At 41.2% G+C, this 20498-nt stretch overlaps 1 protein-coding gene across 3 annotated transcripts in view; it reads right to left on the reverse strand.

Moving 5' to 3' along the window:
- Positions 1-20498, reverse strand: part of ccdc33 (coiled-coil domain containing 33) — a 48937-nt gene that overhangs the window by 9204 nt on the left and 19235 nt on the right. For all 3 annotated transcript variants that reach the window (XR_010666702.1, XM_065957195.1, XM_065957194.1), the window contains exon 4: positions 19959-20055. The gene's annotated coding sequence lies outside the window, so the exon portion shown is untranslated. The remainder of the gene's footprint in view (positions 1-19958; positions 20056-20498) is intronic.

The raw sequence follows: 20498 nt of genomic DNA on the forward strand, positions 1-20498 counted from the left end.
AACAATAAATCTCCAAATTGAAAACTTGTCATAAAAAGTGAAATCTAAAGGTTTTGAGATAACTTTTTCCTAACTCATATGAGGTTGACAGTTGCTAAAAGGTTGAAATTTAAGCCAATATAAATGTCACATAATGCAGGAAACGTGGAAGACAAATTTAATTAATGAAGTGTTGGTTGCCTAACTGTGTCTAAACCTGTTTTAATGCAAATGTATGCAGGGCCTTCAATAGCATAGATCAATAACTGTCCTTTTAAGAGAGCCCATTAGCTATGAAGACATGAGATCATTAATGGCACAAAGATCTGATTACAGTGACTAATGATGGAAGTGAGGGCAGGGAGACATGACTTCTATGTGATCTGTATCCTAATTCTTTGCCCTTTGCATTTGTTTAAAGCAGGTAATGGACAGATGGGTGTATGGGTAAAAAACAACACAAAACACAAACATGTTAATATAAAGTACATTATCCAAATGAAATGTCTACCTGATAATGAACTATACCAAAATGTTTTGTGCTTCTGTAGTCACTGCCAATAAACTCTTTTTATGGCTCAAATATTATCATTAGGTCAAAATGAAAAGCGCTGTGTCTGTGTCTCTTGGAAACTGCTTGTTATTTAAATTATGGAAGTAGACCTCATGACTTCGGGTGAGTTGGACTCTAAAATATCCAGTCAGCAAATAGTCAGGAAACATCTGTCAAAAAGGATTTACAAGCATAATGTGCACAGAGATAATAGGAAGGAAACAGACACCCAAAATAAGATAAGATAAGATAATCCTTTATTTATCCCACAATGGGAAAATTTACAATAAGAAAAAAAGTTGGTTGTGGTTTATGAGTAGCCAGATAAAACTTGCAATATTGATCAGGTTCAGAAAGCTGTTTTCCTCTGGGTGGGCTGTTCAAACGCCCCACTGGCATTAGCAAAAACGCCGATATACAAAGGTCAGATTCAGATATTAACATCCCTGTGCATAAAAATCTTGGATACAGCTTCTAATTTTAAAATCCTCTGTTAGGTTTTTAGATAAATATTTTCACAACTGCCTGTTTGAATTCATGATAAATAATTAATCCAATGCTTGCAGCTATGTGCTCTGCTAGAAGACATAATCTTTTTCTAATCCAACATGGGAAAACGTGTACAAGTGAGAACACTTCCCGCAAAATTCTAATATCACATCATCATGCACGAGATCGCCTGACAAATTTACAAAATCCTCCCAAGAAAATTATTCATCATCACATGTTGTGTTTGTGTGCAGAATGAATCTGACCCGGTTAACTATGAGGCCTGGGGAGTTGGGGGGGGGGGGGGGGGGGGGGGGGGGGGTTGAAAGGGATGTGTGCAGTGTGTCCCCATGCAGGAAAAGGGAAAAAGGGGTTTTGGGGGGGGGGACTCTTGAGTCGATATGCGGACTGGGCTTTCTGTAACATAATCAGAATTCAAAGCACAGCTTGCAAAATGCAGCAAATGGGCTCTTCATTGGAGTGACAGCTCTGCGTCTGCAGCCACACAGCGCTTCAATTAGGCTGCCAGAACCAGCCAGCTCCCAGGAGCTTTCTCTTCATCCACATATTCCACATTTCCTGTCCAACACCTTTATTTCTATCGCTGAATCCTTCATCTGACACAGACTTCTCTCTTTCCCCCCCACTTTTGACCTCAGCAGCCTCCCTGTCCGTCTTTCCTAAAAAGCCCCTTTCTCCTCAACCCTCTGACACCGCCTTCCACACCTGACAAAGTGGAAATACGTGTAGCGTGCTAATGGACACATATGTCAGTGGGCTGTTGGGAAACTGAAGGCATCTGAAGCAGAAAGGAGGGAAAACAACTTGATGAAAGAGGATGTACTTGTTTACATGGTCTCTCTTCAGTGCAGGAATTCAGTTGCTTCCTTTTTCATGTCTGTGCTGCTAATGTAGAGATCTAATCAAAAAATAATGTGATTAGAACAGAGACCCAATAGCAACAGAGTCCTACTATTATTCAGCACTTTAGCTCACTCATAAGATCACAGTCTGTGTTCAGAGATACAGATGTGAATACAGAAAGAGAGGGATGGTTTCAGACTAAAAATATGCCAGGACAATTTCTAAAAAGTGTCTCATTAATATTTATACTCAGTGAAATTGGAAATTACCAAGACATCAACTACTTCATGTTTAGTTATTTTAAACTAAAATAAGGTTTAAATACATGATTTTATAATGTCTGCGTTTTAATCGAGCAAAAATCTTTATATGACACTCAACATGACCTGTTAGATTGAAAACCTACCTTAGTTGGTTATAGCACTGAATTAGTCAGTGAGGTTATTTCTAATATATTTTGCATTAAGGCTCTGGAAAACAATACAATTAGATTTTGCTAAATTGTTTTTTTCTATCAGCACAAAAAAAAAAATCAATCACAGGTCTCTCCTCAGAAAATGACATTTTGCTCTTTATATAATCTGTGACCTGTCAGCAGAATAAACTCACATCTGCAGTGAGACGTTGAAAGGTTTTTTTTTTTTTCAAGAGAGAGCAGGAGGCATGTAGAGGGGGATCAAGAGGGACAAAGGTGTGTGTGTGTGTGTGTGTGTGTGTGTGTGTGTGTGTGTGTGTGTGTGTGTGTGTGTGTGTGTGTGTGTGTGTGTGTGTGTGTGTGTGTGTGTGTGTGTGTGTGTGTGTGTGTGTGTCAAGGGCAATGCGCTGCTTTGACTCAAGGACGTCAAAGCCACAGTGAGAGCAGAGCCAAGGATTATCAGTAAATCAACATCTGTCAATTAAGGTTATGCTGCTGTGAAACCACAGCACTCCATAAACAAACAGGGCGAACACATAAACCAGGACGGCCCTGATTGTAATGAAGAGTTGAGGGTGAATGAGGACGTCCAAACACACAGCTCAGTTACAGTCAAGACACAAGACACAGGTAAATATGAGGCACAGATTTTAACGACTCACACTGAATCCTAAAACTGTTGACTTCTGACTAAATGCCTATTTACCCTAACTATATGCTAAATGTGAATGAACAACAATTCCCATACAACAAACCGACAGTAAATATGCCATCAAAGGTCTTACAGAGTTTTTTCAGTTAAGTTCCTCACATTTTAATTAGTCGTGGGTTAAGGAAATATACCGACTCTTGATTGAAGTATGACAAACATTCAAAAATGCTCCACAACATTGAAAATTCATGTGTTCAGGATCCTAGTTCAAAGAGCAGAGTGTAGGATTTGGGGTCTTCTGGTGCTGAGGTTGAACAACTACCCTCTCTGCAAAGATTTTGGAGGCTTAAAAAAATATTGTCATCTGCCAAAGGGGGGCCCAGTAGAAACAGATTGGGAACCACTGCCATAGGAGGAAGTATTGAGGAGAATTGTTTCCATTGTTGAATCAGATAAGAAGCTTTAAAAGTTTAATATATCTCAAAAGGTTAGGAGCAGCTGATTTAATCTTACACCATGTGTTGCATTTCATCTGACTGTATTTCTAGTGTAGATGTTTCATCCAAAAAGTAACATGCATTGTGTAACGTGTGATAATATACAACTTTTAAATGAATGTGGTGAAAGGAAATACCTCTCAAAAGATGTATTCCTTTAAACTGTAAAGTAGCATTAAACAGATACACTTGACACACAAAAGTATCTTACCCTGTGCTTATAATACAACACTTAATGAAATGCTTGTTGTTACATTTTGGAGGCCACTGAATTCTTAACATGTACTGCATGTTAAATCCAGTGTTTATCCTCTAAGGCAACATGCCACGAGGTATGAGTAAGCCTGTGGGGACAGTGGAGTAATCTAGTCCCAGAGCTTTACCACCAGCAAGCTGGTTCTCACATTCAGCCACAGCACAAGCAAGTATCACTGCCTGCTTTTCCCCACCGGCTTAGCGTGACCTTTTCAAAATGCTATACAACCCGAGCTTAATGACAAACACACGGGCTGACATTTACAGACGCCAGCAATCTGTTGAACAGTTCAGAGAAACATCAAAATGCTAATGTTGCTTGTACCAAAAAGCCCCCCCCCCTCCGCCCCCCGTTAAAGTTAAAGTACAGGAGACATGTATGAAACAAACTAAAAACTTTTAGCTTTTTTTTTTATTCTGTCAAATGGAAAAGTAGGGTGTTCTGTTGAAAACAATGTAAGCTCCCCTTGACAACTCTCATCAAAACAAACAAATCCAAATGAATCAAACATCTAAGCTTGAAATTAAAATCACGTCACACTGTGTCTGAGGCTGTGGAAAGGCCATGAAGATTGATGAGGGAGTGGTAGGTGTGCCTGTTGTGTGATACATCACTCCTATTTTGGCAGGACTGTCAGGGCAATTGAATTTACATCAGAGGGCGGACAAGTGATGCAATGATGTCCACACCCTGCCCCACACCTCTTCCTGAAAACACGGATCTGAGGTCACCCGATGTGATTACAAAGCTTCCACCCGAAGACCCTGTCAGGATACAGACGTACGGAGAGCGTACGAGAGAGCGGGGAAGTAGAGCAGCTCCCGTGAAAGAAAGAGGTCAATGGACCCCAGATGATGACCACATTTATTGTTCCCCTTCCAGCGTGTGCATTACTGAAGGGAAGATGGCTGTTCAGAGTGCTGTTTGGTTTACATTCATCTGTCAAAAGCTTCCATGAAACCTTGGAACAAGTCCATTTATCATATGTAGTAAGGAATTAATGGCATTAGCCAGAGGTCCATCAGAAGGTTAAAGACTTACATTAGCTTCATATCGACCGAGGCGAGTGAAGGCACGGCCGGCTAGCGGGATATTGTGCAGTTAATGAGCATCATTTACATTTCTAAAATCAGATAAGAAAGCAAAATAGAGAAGTTAACCCTCTAACCCTCTTTGTGTAGGACAATGATACTATCTTTATTGACCAGGAAGGACTATTCAGCTGGGTCTCATGACGGCCAGCTCTGTAAAAGCTGGACAGATGATTGGCTATTAGCTTGAGCTAAGCTGATACAAGACTAACTAGACAATAGCTGACACTGCTGGAACGGCTTCATTGTGAAGCAGCAGCGGCATGTCTTTATTCAGAGGTGATTGTGAGGTTACACTTTTAGCTGAGGTGGGAATAGCAGAATAGCTTTAAATCTGTCCTACACGCTGTGCACCAGCTGCAGAGCACAGATACAGGCCCCTGCACCACACTTCAAACAGAGCAGCCCAGCCCGACCTGCACGCCAGACGGGAGTGGAAGAGCTCCTGGCATCCCTACTCTCTCCTTATCAGGGAACAACAGGAGAGCGAGGTGAACAACTGAGGAATTAGCAGTAAATTAGCCCGGCTAGTGCCGTTTTTAAATGGTGCTTAATTCACAACCGGGGGTTTTGTTTGGAGTTTGTGCAACACAGTTCCCTAGACATGCCTGTAAGTTGTGTTTTTTCTTGGGTTTTGGTGCCATGCGATGTATTAGAATCAATGATAAAAATGTCTCAGTGATGTTTTTGTTGTTGTTGTTCAATAATAAATTTGTGCCGAGGGCTCTTCCATATAACAGCCATCAGAACCTTGGCTCATGATGACCCTCAGTGTTCAAGGACTCCAAAGCTCACAGCTCTTGTATTTAGACTTCAGACTGAACCGCCCACATTCATGGTCTCTCCCCTTCCCACACATGACGGTGAGGCTCTGTAGCTTTTCTTTCTGCTTTTGTCTGTCAAGGCCAGCCTGCATCACATCCCTTTGCCTACATTTCAGTCCCGACATTACAGGACGGCGCACAATGCCCGTTGGCCTTGTTGATGACATTATCTACAGAATAGCCTTTGATTTCTGAGACAAATGTTACAACCAAAAATCAATCTGTGTACAAGCACAGACACAACACAGACAATGGAAATCACAACAGCATGCAAGAGAAGGTGTTTTAAGAGAAAATAAAAGAAGCCAGATATCCAAAGTCGGAGTTGGATAAGAATATTTTCCACTTAGGGGACGCTTTTAGAAGTCTCAGTTAGAGCAGCTAAGACAGCCAGCCTTTAACTCAAACTATTTTTGGTTTGGATACATTTGTCATAACTAAAAGAACAACATATTTTAGAAAAATCCTTAAATATTTATTTTAGTCAAAACCGGATGATCTAAATCCACACCTCAGAGTGACAATAAGAAGCCACTAGATGTCACTGTGGCCCCATTTGATCTTCCGTCAGCTGATAGACCAAATCGCCTGTATGAGGACTGTTTCCTGTTACTGGATCCTCAATCTGCTGCGGTGTCTAAATTGCACAGCTGCAATATGTGGAAAGTGTCTGTAAAGCTATTACTATTCAGGACCAGTTCCACATTTCCCGTCCTCGAGTCTGCAACACTCAAAAAAACCACAACAATGCCTGGCGGCAGGGGGCTCAGAAATGACTACACACTGCAGCTCTGCTGGAGAGGGACTGCATATATTATGGTGCATCTGAACCCGGGGTCCTGTCTGCAGGGAGTACTACAGACCTGCCAATAAAGAATACATAAAGGATTTCACACTAGTTTACTGTTATTGCTGAATATTTGTAGCAGTGCTGATGGTTGGAGATCAGATTCTGATACACTTCAGACTGATCTCATGTGCAAGCTTCATCCTCTCTTGGATAGAAACATACATGACAAAAAGCAGATGCTATATGCATTAAAACTGAAAAACACTAAAGAGAACAACTTTTATTAAACAGAACTCCATCATCTCGTTTTTCGTATCAGTTTCAGTCATACTTGTGCCAAAGTGGAGGTATAAATGCACCGATAATCTACCGGACTGCTGCTATCCAGCTTCTGTTTTTTCTGGCCGATGGCGGAAAAAAAAGTAATCAGATTCTTTTCAGGGCAGCCACTGAACAAAATCAATACTATATAAGGAGCTCTGATGAATCTGAAATCTGTACTCAGAGTGGATATTGATCAGACTCCGTCAAAAGTCCTTTGAAAGCCCATGTAGATTTACAATCGATGTGTAGTTTAAAAGACATAACTCTATGATTATAAATCCAACATCAGGAACAAGACTGCAGGTGAGAAACACAAGCAGAAATGTATTTGCTTTTAAATAACTTCATAATATGGCTATGTTGTGTCTTGTTCATCAGATAAAATGTGGATTTCTCACAGCAGCAGGACTTGCAGAGAGCATGGCAGGGCGTGCTGCTCTTGCCTGAAGGAGGGACTATTTTAGTGAAGCACCCCTCATCCTGGTTCCTGTGGGCAGGGGAGATGAGTCAGACATTGGGAGATTATATGGAGCACTCAATTTAGAGATTCTAGATGCCTAATACCATCACAAAGTCTTAACATGACCTCAGACATTAAAGCATTTTCAATAATAATGTTATAGAAATGTAACCTGATTAAGATTAAGATTCCACAGTGTTGATGCAACCCTGACTCACAGAGCCTCCACTTGGCATGATGGTCCAGTAGACAGTTTTGATTCCACATGATTCAGGTTCTAACTAGCTCAAGTCTGTCTTTGGCTCATCAAACTGAGAGCTGTGTGCTGGAAGGTATTCTCCAGACTCCTTTCTAATAGCATTAGAGGCGGATATACATCGCCTGGACTAATCCAGCTGTTCCCCACAATTACATTTTAGCCTCCTAGACATATCTGACCCAAGTTTATTGCAATGGTGCTTTCCGGGCACGACTTTTTGATCGAGTTACTTGCTGGCGAGAGAATCTAGTAAAAAAAATACTTACATGGTTGATTCATATCTAATTCAGCAGCAGAGTCTTCCTTCTTTATTGAACAAAAGACCGTAGTTTGGTTAAGAGATGTTAGTAAATTAGAATGAAAATAGAAAAATGTCTGAAGAAAATACATATGAAATTACATATAAAGGCTAAAAAGACGCGCTCAAGATACTTTCTTATCCTCAACGCTTATTTTTTTTAGATCTATCTTTACATAATGTACGTTATAACTATCTAAAATAATATATTTTTGGAACAGTTGTTCTGTATGTTTAGCTAGTAAAATACCTTTACATGGAGTAATCTTTAGATAACACAAAAATAAAAAGCCGAGCCTCAGAATAAAAAATACTTTATTCATCCCCTGGTAGAAGTTCAGGCGTAGCAGTTGCCTACCTTTAGAGATTGTAGCATAAAGAAATACAGGAAATAGAAATAGGAATAAAACAAGAAATAAAGCACAGTTGAGATAACAGAAAAATACCATAATCACACACTGCACTAGATGTTGTTTAGAGCCAATCCAAATCCAAGAATGGGTTGCAGAACAGGTGCTCAGCCAACAGGATGAGGCTTCATACAGAACATCTCAGAGACAGAATAACCTGACCAGACTCTGCTCTGCATCTTTGCAATTTTGAATGTTGGCTCACAAACAGACCCATCATTAACCTGGCGTCTGGAGGCCATGTAATAAGCAGACTTTTCCTTGAAGCGCAGATCCAATCCGTCTCTCTGAAATGAGGGTGCTGACCTGCGATGAGCACCTTGGACATGAAGTCTGTGTGTGTGTTTGAGGAAGGGAGGTGACTGAGGAAATACAAGGCAGTAAAGTATGCATACTCACACCTTCATGTCTCGTCTCCCTACCATATATTTGTTCTGCCTGTCACAGCCACCTGCACGCTGACACATGAATTATACTGCAGGGGTGTTACTCTGTGTTCTATCAAATACAGTTTTAACGGGCTATTGAACCTTTCTGGTCGGGCCACCTTTATTTTTTTCCAAAGCCGGAAGGGTAATTTATGGTGTTGTGGAGTCTAACGCATCAATTTTCAGCCTCAGCGCGGGAGGTTAGACAGAACAGCTGCAGAGATGATGTTCCTCTCCATCCAGCAGCAGGCAACCAGTTGCAGTGAAGCCCCCCTGGCGCTGTCCATGGTGCTGGAGAGAACAAAAGCATCAAAGCCGGAGCTCTCCTCATCGCTCCCTCTCGTTACTGGGAGGGGCTGAAGCAGTGAAGGGGGAGGCACCATGTGTACTTGATTCAATTAGGCAGTCTGTGAGGCCTCCCCTGGGAGAAGAAAAAAACTGCAAAGAAGGGGGCTGCAGGCCTGCCTGACAAAGACATTCAAGCCCAACCCTTTGCCCCTTCTGAATCCAGCTCATTAGTCAGCCGAGAGAGAGGGTGTTGATCATTTCAAACTGTGTCCTCAGCAACACGGCAGGATGAGGAGGAGCAGAACTGTTCAGACTTTATGTCAGGGGATGCAACATGACGAGAGATAAAGTAATGCTCCCTTGTTTGGACTTTCATTGCACTGGTAAAGGTTTGCACAACAGAGATGAAATAACTGAAGAGAGTATACATTTTTGTGCGTATTTTTTACATACCATGTGTTTGTGTTTACTGTGTGTGCATTACAGTAGTTAGGAATACTTTCTAAATGTTTTCATGCCTTTTATATTACACAGAAGTTTAACCACCGCAAGAATTTTTAATAAAAAACAAACCAGCAGCTAAAATATCTCTATCAGGTCAAACTGTGTGGACCTGTGCATCAATAGAAATCCTATCTTTCTGCAAGCATCTGTCATACCTACTATCTGACGCCCACCTCTGAAAGTCATGCATGTTTCAAAGTTTCCTCTGTATCACAGAGAACGAGCACAGCGTTTATCTCCTTTGAATGTCAGACGGATAAATACAAACCATGGACATTGCTATTCATTTTACGTTCTGCCGATGCTTTGAAACACAGCAGACGTGTGTGTTGCTGCATTTGCACCCTGTCAGAGTTGCTTAGCAGCGATTGTGGAATAAAAAGGGAAAGCAAAAAAAAAAAAAAGGAAACATCTGCTTGGTCTGCTTTAATCAGTGCCATGCCATATCTGTCAACACCAATCTGTTTGCAATGTTATTATACAGAGATGTGAAACATGGAGAGCTAAAAGAAAAAAAAAATTTTTTTCAAGTTATATGCTTTGATTTACAAAAGTAACTGTCAAAAGTGATATTTTTGTCAAAATAAAAACGTAAAAAACAAATCTATTGTTGGGTGTTTTCAGTGTCTGCCCTCCAAACTGCTCATGTGCACTCACATCCAGCGACAGGCCCACCAACCCGCAGTCTGACACTCACACCTGCTGTGTGCTCTGGGACCACTCGGCTGTTTTAGCAATCATCACCATCATAGGAGCTGGAGATAATTGCACAGCTTCCACCCACCCGGCTGGCCTGCCTCGCTGAACACCATACTGCTCCAGTGCAGCAATAACACTTGTCTAAATGAATGCACGGCACTTTACTGCACGACTGACGGCCCCCATTTATTCTGCCGTCCAACTGGAGAGAAAAGCAGATTCATTTGGCACTTAAGGCCTCCAATCTCTGTGAATAATGTATCACCGTTTTCTTAAAATACCACCCCACCCCCAAACGTCCACCAGTATTGAGCTCTGTTTTTATGATTTACATTTTAAGGTAACACAATAGCTACAGACTTCCTTTTAAACCTTCAACAATAAAAGAGAAAGATAAATAATGTGTTTGATCCCAATCTGCCCTCATCAGCATTTATCTCCAGAATATATTAAAGGAGGAACTTTCTATTTGTGTTGATTTTGGCGCCCCCTGTGGACACACCAGTACCTCTTATCTCTTTGTTGATCTTCTCCTGTACAAGATGCATAAATGTCATCTGTGAACTCCATCCTGCTTTCTTCAACAGTCAAATGTGTCACTCATTTCGAGTAAACATGCCACCAAAAGCATGCCTGGTCTGTCACCTACCCTGCAGTTTAAGGCATATGAAATAGCCGCATTGAAATAGTGAATCGTAATGCTGATGGCACTTGATGCTTTTTGTAGGTAATTAAAAGACATCAATCTTAATTTCAGTCTGTTTCATACTGGCTATAAACTCATCAAAGGACTTTTAAACATCTTTAAAACAAGCATTCATTCACAGTCATTAATTCAAACTGTAAAATATGTCCATCTGTCAAGCTTAAGTGAAAGAGCTAATTGTACTGGCAGCTTATTGATTGACACATTTCTAAAGAAAGAAAAGAGCTCAATCTATTCATCAAGTCAGAATCAGGTTCAAGGTGCATTTGTCATTCTTGTTCACTCCACTCAGTCAAGTTGAATGTCCGGGCGTCAGAATAACAGCTCTCCAACAATTATCACTTGTGCACCCAGATCTCAGTAACACCTCTCCTCCTCCCGCTCGGGGGGGGACAGACGTTGGGCTTCACACTCTCTTGTGCCCCATTATATTTATGCAAATGAGACTGAAATCAGGGGAAATCAGGGGGCATCCTCTCCTGTTAGTGCTAATTATCTTTGAATGCTATGTTGCATACATTATGCATGAAGACCCCCTCTACACATTTATATACATTTTGACCTTGAGCACAAGGCCAAGTTTAGATTAAAACACCAACAAGAAGTCTTGACTAACAGAGAATCAGGGAACTCAGACAAATGGGACACATTCTGTACAGATCCACAGTTAAGTTAAATGACAGTCTGAGGAATACCTATTTTGCAAATCATTGTCCAGGAACATAACACTATCAAGTATAAACACACAAAGAGGCACCCTGGGAGATCTAATAATATCATACGGCAGCAGCATGCCAGTGAATCAGTCCTCATAAAAGGAGCCAAACAGCAGGAGAGAGAGAGAGAGAGACAGACGGGCTCAGAGGTGGTGAGACACATCACATCCAAGATTGCTCCTCTTCTCCTGAGGGCTATTAAATGGCATTTTCTCAGATGCCATAAAAGGGGGCTGCATTAGGATAAAATTGTTGGAAAGCAATATTAAAGAGCAATAAAGTATGTTTAGTGCCCTCTTCAAGCAAGTGGCGCACATTTTTTTTTTAGTAACTGAGCTGAGGAGTAAGGCCTGTGGCCCCCCGAGACTAGCGGGAGGAGCCGCTGTGTGAAAGGAATTTAAGGAAGATTGACTTTTGATGAGGTTTGAAATTAATGTTTTTTTATAGTCGTGTATTTGACCAAGTAATCCGTCCCTTTAGAATTGGATATTAGGTTAGCAATTATGCTAAAAGGCATTGATGTTTGTATCTTCCAAAATCTGGGATCAAATAAGCCCTTAAACTTGCCTTTATATAGAATGAATTCAACAATGTCATGTAGGGAAATATTTTAAATGACATCTACTTTATCAAAGTGGCCATGCTTTTTTAATAGACGTTTTCCCTTTGTCTTAATTTGAAAGGATATCTGAAGAGAGAAAGGACATGTCGAGAAGAGGGTGTGAGGGGAGTCAGCGATCAGGGTGTTGTGGACAATTGAGCGAGCTAGACCAGAAACCAACATTAACGTGCCTGAAAATATTTTTTTTTAAAAATCAGCATTTTCAGCAGAAGTATGTGACATAATCCAATGAATTAATATGCTTTCAAAACACATTGAAAAAGTCAGACTTAAAACTGCACAAAGAAGACTCCTACGAATTGATTAGTTCAGAGGTGTCAGTGTATGAGTCTATTATTCACTTTCACATACCCTCAATAATCCTGACAGAACAATGTGTCATTGACGAGCTCAGACGATGTCAGTGTTTTGACAGGTGCTGACAGGACTCAGCTCTGACTCAATGAGACAAAGTGTCTTTAGAGAAAATCAACAATCCACACTTCTACTTTGTGCCTCTCTAACAGGTCAACAAACACAAAGGATGGCTGATGTCAGCACAAAACATGTCCACTCTGTTCACTATTTGTAGCCATCTATTTGAGATAATGCACAAAGCTGTAAAGAAGTACAACAAAGTGAATTATAAGAAATCAAGCCGTTCACTCACCCTTACAGGGAGCTTTTTCATTTATAGCTTTAGCACTGGAGGGGGAGATACAGTATGAGGATGAATAAGTTATCTGCACACACAGCAAACACTCAGAAAGCATTGTAGAAATACTCTGCTCTGATGGAAGGATTCAGGGCACATTCAAATCTGTGGAAATATTCCAGATTTAGCAAGAGTTTAGATACATATGTGCTCCCAGTACGGGTTTAACTTTAGTCCGAGCTCCATTAAACATAGAAGCACAGTCTACTTCCAGGAAGGGAAAGGCTGTGCTTCCACACAGGCGGCATCCCGAGAGGAAACAACCTAAGGGACCTGCAGCAAGCACAGAGGAGGATCACAACAACACACAACAAAGGCTAAAAGACGCGGCTTCAGGAAATCATCTGCGTTCATCAAAAATTAAAACACCCTCTCTATAAGTCCATATAAAGCACAGCTTGTACCTGGGTTAATAATATGTCTCCGGGCAGGCATGAGAGGACGTGATAATCAACAGTTGGCACAGCGCAGCTCATCCCAGCATGCAGTGCTGTTGTGGCATAGCTGGGGTGAGAGCGTGGCCATCACCTGGCTGGTGCCCTGAGGGGAGCTGGCAGATGGCACTGACGCTAGAGTGTGTTTTCACATTTACCGAGTATGACTAAGCCTGCTCCCTTGGACTCAGTGCAAAGAAAGGAGGGCACCTTCATGCAGGGAGAGGGAGCAGTGCCAAACACAGAGGGGAGAGTCCAATGGACATGGCTTGAGGGGTCACATTATGCCCCAGGCAGACAGATGTTTCAGCTCATTAGGGCTCAAAAAAGCAGGTTTGCATACCAAACAACTGCATTATTTAGATTTGGAACTTTCTGTAAGCTGTCTCCAACCCTGAAGCTGTGCTTTCCAGCTCTTTTCAGCCATGTTTGGGTGCAGCTCGTCTAAACATACACTCCAGACTGCTTCGGTGCACCTTAGTGTTCTGCCAGGCTGAGCAATGTTTAGAAACACGCACAGGTTGCCAAGAGCGTCATTTACACACTGACTGATGAGCGCTCATCCACCGGGACCTTAAAGCCTAAAATGTCATTGGCTGAGGCCCCTCTGAGCACACGCAAAGGTTACCAGGGACACAGTCTCAGGAGCCCTGTATTGATTACCAATCTACCACCATTATGCCGCGCAATTACAGACGGAACTGAAATTCTAATCATGGAAACACATTCAGAATGAGGATGTTTCTAGAATTGTAATGAAGCGTCAATACATGGATAATTCAATCCAGGGTCAGGCTCTCCTCTGTGTGTTAGTGAATATTTTACCACAGGTGCATACACATATGAAGAGAGAATTCTGAGATTTGAAATGTTAAATAAAAGATGATATGCAGATATTTCCTTACAAAAAGAGACACACTACCCTAAAAAAAATGATGACTGCTGCAATTTTTGAATTGTTTTTCACCCAAGTATACATTTATCCTGTTATTTGTCTTCCAGCAGACAACTTGGAACCACCCACTTGTTAAAAATAATTAAATCAGCTCTGACAACACACAGAAGACGAGTACAAGCATGGATGAAGGCAGAGGTAAACCGTCATCATTAACGGTCGTTTTAAATCGTAACATTTTGATATAACCATATTAAATATCTACGTGTCATCAAACTGGCTTTTACTTTTTTACCCTTCATATCTTAATTTAGAAATGAAGACATTCTCCGATTTGCAACAAACATACAACCAAACAAACAGACACAGGGGCTGTGAGTGTATATGGAGAGGTTGTGTATGAAGTGGCCTGTTGCCTGCCTGAGCACAGATGGTGGCAGAGCAGGATGTACCAACCTGTACATTTGCCCACATGCACGTGCAAGCACACATACACACACACACACACACACACATGAATACATACAGAGTTATCAGATATGCATGGATGCATATGTAAATACTGCCCTCATACTTACACACCCACACATGAGCTCGGATGAGCCAAGTTGAGAGCTCATCCTATGGACCAGGAAGTCTGGCCATTTAAGAAGGTGTCACACTTGTTTTACAAAGATCAAAACCCAACATACTCTGAATTCTATTATCAAAACAGCCTCTTTTCTTTCTTTTTTCTTTTTTTTTTTTTAACAGCAATGTAAGACAAGCAGACACGTCGATCAAAGGCTGACTGCAGCTTGCACAGAAACCCAAGGCCAAGCAGGATAATTAGTGCACTGGAACGATCAATACTCCTTGCGTGGGGGTTGAACGCAGAGTGAAAAAGCAATCTAAGGAAGAGTAGGAAGAGAACTGCAAGGAAAAACAAAATTCAAATATGCTGCATACATGACAAAGTGAGACATTTACATTAAATAGAAGGGGCTTCTTTATGTGAACGAGAAATACAAGGAGCCAAATCCAGCCCTTTTGATGCATTTTAAAACCCACATATATTTATTATTTATATTCTCAATGCATAGAAACACCGTATTGATTACCATGAAGTGCCACTGAGATATCCTCAGTGAGCATAAAGACATGTGGTAAAGACCGGAGAGCAATGGCAAGGCGTAAAGACAGGAAGACGGATAGTTAGGTAGATGAAGGAAGGCGAGGGTTCAGCAGATCGATCGGCAAAGGAAGAGGAGATGTCCCCCGGGGGTTGAGCTGGGTCTTTTTAGCACTGTGTGAGGAGAGAGGGATGACATGTTTCCCTTTTGAGGTGCTGAGTGCGCGAGGGAGGGTTTAGCCATCACGGCCAGGATGGAAAGATGCACGGGAGGAGAGTGCGTGTCCGCGGCGCTCTGCGGCGTGACAGACGGTGAAAGCGAGCAACAAACAGAGCGCTCTGAGAGAGGAGAGGAAGACATACTGCTTCTCCAGACTCCAGCTCCCTGCCATGACTCTGGGATGTCAGCCATGCCCTGCCCACCCGAACTCAGCTACATGCATCAAGAGAAAACAGAGAGCAATTGATTCTGTCTGTAGGCTTTTTGATTCATTTTCCCCATCGTCTTTCTGGAGGTACTTCAGGAGAAAGCCTGATTAAAAGGAGCCAAAAAGAGCATGACAAGAAACCTGAAGTCAGCGCTGTGCAGTGAGGTGTGTAGGGGGGCGGCAGGAGGAGAGAAAAAGAGCAAATCTCTGGTTATGGGCCGAAGAGAATCGTGTAATCCTTTAGAACCAAAGGACAGAAAAGAAACAAAATCACAAAATTCTTACTTGATTAATGTAAATTCTACAGTCCAAGAATGTTACAATTCAACACACCAAATACAAGAACCATAGACAATGCTCCGCTCTCACCATATACAGTATATGAAAAACATGCCACCTACATTAAACTGAGATGTGGCTTCTGTTGAAATTGGAAAAAAAAAAATGCTACCTGGTTTCCAGAATAATAAGAATTTGTAATGGCTCCCCCCCACTCACTGAAGGCATAAATGAAAACATGATCTGGATGTCGACCGCCATCCCTGCTGCAGATTAAGGTTCTGACACTCAACCAGGAAATCCGTTTGAGTGAACAAAATAAATAAAACATTGAGTTGCACCATTTGCAACTCGGCAACAGCTCTACTACTATCAGAAGAAACGTCGGAGCAGGTGAAACAGTCAGAAAAGCTCCAACTGAGGCCAGACAGGAAAGACTCACACACATTAGCAGTCTAAACACGATGCTCTGATACCTGAGATTTAATAAAGCATTTATTTATTCATGAAGGAATCACAGAATGAGATTTAAGATGACTAAATATGAAACTAAAAATAAACATCTATGTGGAGAATATTTGGATGGAACTACTTTTTTTCCTTTGAGATGCTTCGACGAGTTTTAGCTGGTTTAGAAATGAACTGAAATCAATACTAATACCTCTTTATGGCCTGTAAAAGCAAACGAGACCATCAGTGAGAAGGCTGATATTTTCAAACGTTGTTTATATGCCTGTCACACATGCAGCGGTGTAGGCATCAATCAAGGCCCAAAGAGCCTCTTTAAGAGAGCCTTTCCCCGAAAAAAGATTCATTGTGTTCCATGTGAAACATTTTTAAATAAATAAAACACTTCTTACACATGCACAGGACAAAATCAGCAAAGACATTAATTCCACTTTGGCCACAGGGGGCCACAAAAAAATCGACCGAACCCTGAAATTCCACACGGGAGCTTTAATCTGAAGCTACAGCTGGTTAGCTTAGCTTAGCTTAGTATAAAATGGGAATGAGTCAGTCTGGCTCCATTAATATATATTTTTTGTTTTATCTGTATTATTTGGCTAAAAGAAGTGACTGAGGAGTTTTGTCGTTATCCTGGAGTTGCCAGCAGAACCTCTAGCAAGAGAAAAAAATAATTCAGCACATCTGTTTCTACACATTCTGCTAAACTAAGCTAAGCTAAGCTAAGCGACGCAGCGTATCTTCTCCCTTTGGCATACAAATACTAGGGTGTAATCTTCGTCTCATCTATTTGTTGTTTTAAAAAAGGATAATCATTTTATTTTCCTTAACACTATCCCTTGTGAAACGTGATGAAAATGTGTACTCTTCCATTAGAGGTGGACCTTTAAATTAAATTAAATGTCATTCCATCTCATCAGTAATATCAGTTCCTTTCACCACACAGACACGCCCACATTTGCTTCACACGTTCAAGCTTTCTAGCGTGGGACGCACAGGACAGTTGGCCATTGTCTCTCGTAATTGATGTCAGAGCCCTGAGGTGCATTAGTGCATCACAGGATGTGCCCATGCTGCTGTGCATATAACCTCTCTGTAAGAAGCAAGCCAGCCTCGCCCACCAGCTGCACACCACAGACAGATCATATTGATTATACTGCTCAGGGAGGCAGAATAAAAGCATGAGGGGTATTTTTTTCTGACTGACCTATTTGACTAGTATTAAGTGACAATATTTCAGCCGGAAGACGCACTGCAGAGGCTTCTTTTGGACTTCTCCGTGTCCTCCAGGAGCGCCTAAAAGCAACACTGATTTATTGAGGAGGAGAGAAAATGGAGGAAGCTAAGAGAGCATGCACATCACAAATCTCTCGCACTGTCCAATCTGCAATCACGGCACATCTTTACTGGTCAGTTTAAGTTATGCAGCTTCACATGCAGGCATTCAAAGTCATGCTGTTTTATACAACCTGCCGGGCAGAAGATCAATGAAGAGATTCAGCTAATATCAAACCCTCGCTTTGCTTGATCAAGTTAGCATCTTTTTTATCTCACAGGGGGGGGGGGGGGGGGGGGGGGAAGGAAAAGAGAGATTGGATATCTTATCAGATATTCTAAGATCTAATTACGGCAAAATGATTTGTGGTCTTTATAATTGCTTGAATCCAGAGCCTGTAAACCTCTCCTCGCATCTCACTGGATATTCATCCCCACTGGATTTCACCGTTTATCTTCTGAAAAGAGGGAAATGTTTGAGAATGTTTGAGACTTGACGCCGTTTAGGCAGTCTCTCCAGGATCACAAGAGAACTCAGAGCGGTAAAAAGAGGAGGCAGACACAATGTGGCACTTGGGCACAGCAATATGACTGCCACAGTGGGGCAGTGGTCCATTTAGCTATAATCAACAACCCTGTGGGATGAAATCTCCTCTGAAGCAACATAACTCGCCTCACAAGAAATAGGTGTCGATGGTTAGTAAAGCTAGCATCTGGTGTTGGAAATAAAAAGAAAAAAAAAGCCAGAACCACAGGACTCCACAAACAGTGATTAGAGCTCAGAGCTCTCAAGAGGGTCCTCCATTAACAACGCTGCACAAATCAATGTTTATGACCATCATAAAAAAACTGCAAACCAGAAAGCCCCCAAAGCCCGATTCATCCATAAAGTGAATTCTTCACACGACACATTCGGCCGGCATCAGGCTGATTTAACCTGAGAGCAGACCGATGGAGTGCTTCGTCTCACTGCTGTAACCAGCCTTCAGCTAATCCCATGAACCACAGTGAGGCACTGGTGTTACTGCCTAGAGTGTTACTGACATTCATTTAGCTCTGTATTATGAGCATTTATAAGAGCTTCACAACTATAAATGTTAGGAGGAAATATATAGAGGAGAGAAAGGCCAAACCAATGAGCCCTAAATGAAGTAAAATACTTAAAGGATGATTTATGTTGCTTATTTCATGCTGGTCATCTTTGTAGAATAGGAATTAAATATTTACAATTATATAATACATTACATATATATTCATAAAATCTCAGGAATTCAGCTCATAATACTTATGATGGGAATCTTTTACCATGCGTACCTAGCAGCACATTGATATTAGTAATTCAATTTGATGAGTTAAGAAAACACTTGATTTTACATACGAATAACTTTGGTAGATAAAAAACTAAAAACGTTGATGAAGATGGTTTAGATGACTCAGATATTTTTAAATATGTATACTTTAGATTGAGAAATCAGATGTCTTATTTTTTGAGGGGGCAATCACATTTCACAATATTATTTACAACAGGATATCTCGATGAGATATTGATTGGATATAAGTAAATAAATGATTAAGTGGCAAACAGATAATCCACAATATTTTAGCTTTTTTCTTTCTGCATGATCCTCCGGTCATAGTACAAATAATAAGGGCTAGAAATCATTTTAAAAATTAATAAATAATTTAAATAAATGTTCAATACAAATAGAAGGGTTAGCTATTTGAAGAAAAGGCAACAGAGAATCTAATGGGATACGCATAGAAACACAGGAAAGGGTAAAGAAAGCATGGATTATTCATGTCTATTCCCACGGTGTAGGCAGCTACTTTTTGATGGATTGTGCCCGGGGCGCTCCTCCCTGCTCAATACCAACAGTCCCAGCCGCGCGCTGCTCCACACAGCCGCCATGATGAGCTCCCCAAGAATCACAGACAGGGCCAGCGGCTCTCATCTCCGCTCCATAGTCAGACATAACGATGGTGTGTGGTCTGAGGTGAAGCTAAATTTAAAACTAGAGTATCAGGAGGAGGGTAGTGGAGCAGAGACGTAGTGCTGACGGGCGTTTGACTGAGCTTATTTTAGAGGTAGTAACACGGATGGAGAGCAAGGGTCTGTCTTTTCCAATTAAATGACAGGTGGAGGTGAGAGTCATTGTCAAATGTTATGAACGGCACATATTTTCCTCTTCCAGTTTGTTTTTTTCCAAAGAGAGACCTTGGAGTGTGGGTCTTTGTGTGCATGGGTGAGCTCACCTGGATCGGCTCCAGCTGGTTGTAGTGGAAAAGCTGCAGGGGCGTTAACGCAGGAAGAAAGTGATAATCTGACTCCCAGCCTCAAGAAGGAGCATCTCTGCAGAGAAATACCATGTTTCGATTAAAATACTATGAATGCATCATTTGTATCTGTTGCATTATTTTTGTTTAATGTGTTAGGTTTTTTTATTTAACGTTAGCAGTTTTTCTTACTATATACTGACTGATTGATTTGATGATATTATTTTGTCCTGCATTAACAATATACCAAGTCAAAACAGGTTTACATTAGAGCATTTTTAGGACAATCAGACGAAAAAACCAAAAGTAAACATATAAATTACAGTCACATTATAAAGAAATAAACCATCCTAAAAGATCTTCCAAGCTATAGAAACAAAAGTGTCCAAGCTGACAGCTTAAACAAACAAACATGCAATTTGTCATCACCAGTGTCCTTTAAAAAAATGTAAGATTTAGAACCTACATTTAATTTGTCAAAGCTCATCAGAAAAAGGAAAATCTGAAAGAAAGTCACAA

Source organism: Labrus bergylta, chromosome 7 (assembly GCF_963930695.1).
Source record: "Labrus bergylta chromosome 7, fLabBer1.1, whole genome shotgun sequence".
NCBI classification, from domain to species: Eukaryota; Metazoa; Chordata; class Actinopteri; order Labriformes; family Labridae; genus Labrus; species Labrus bergylta.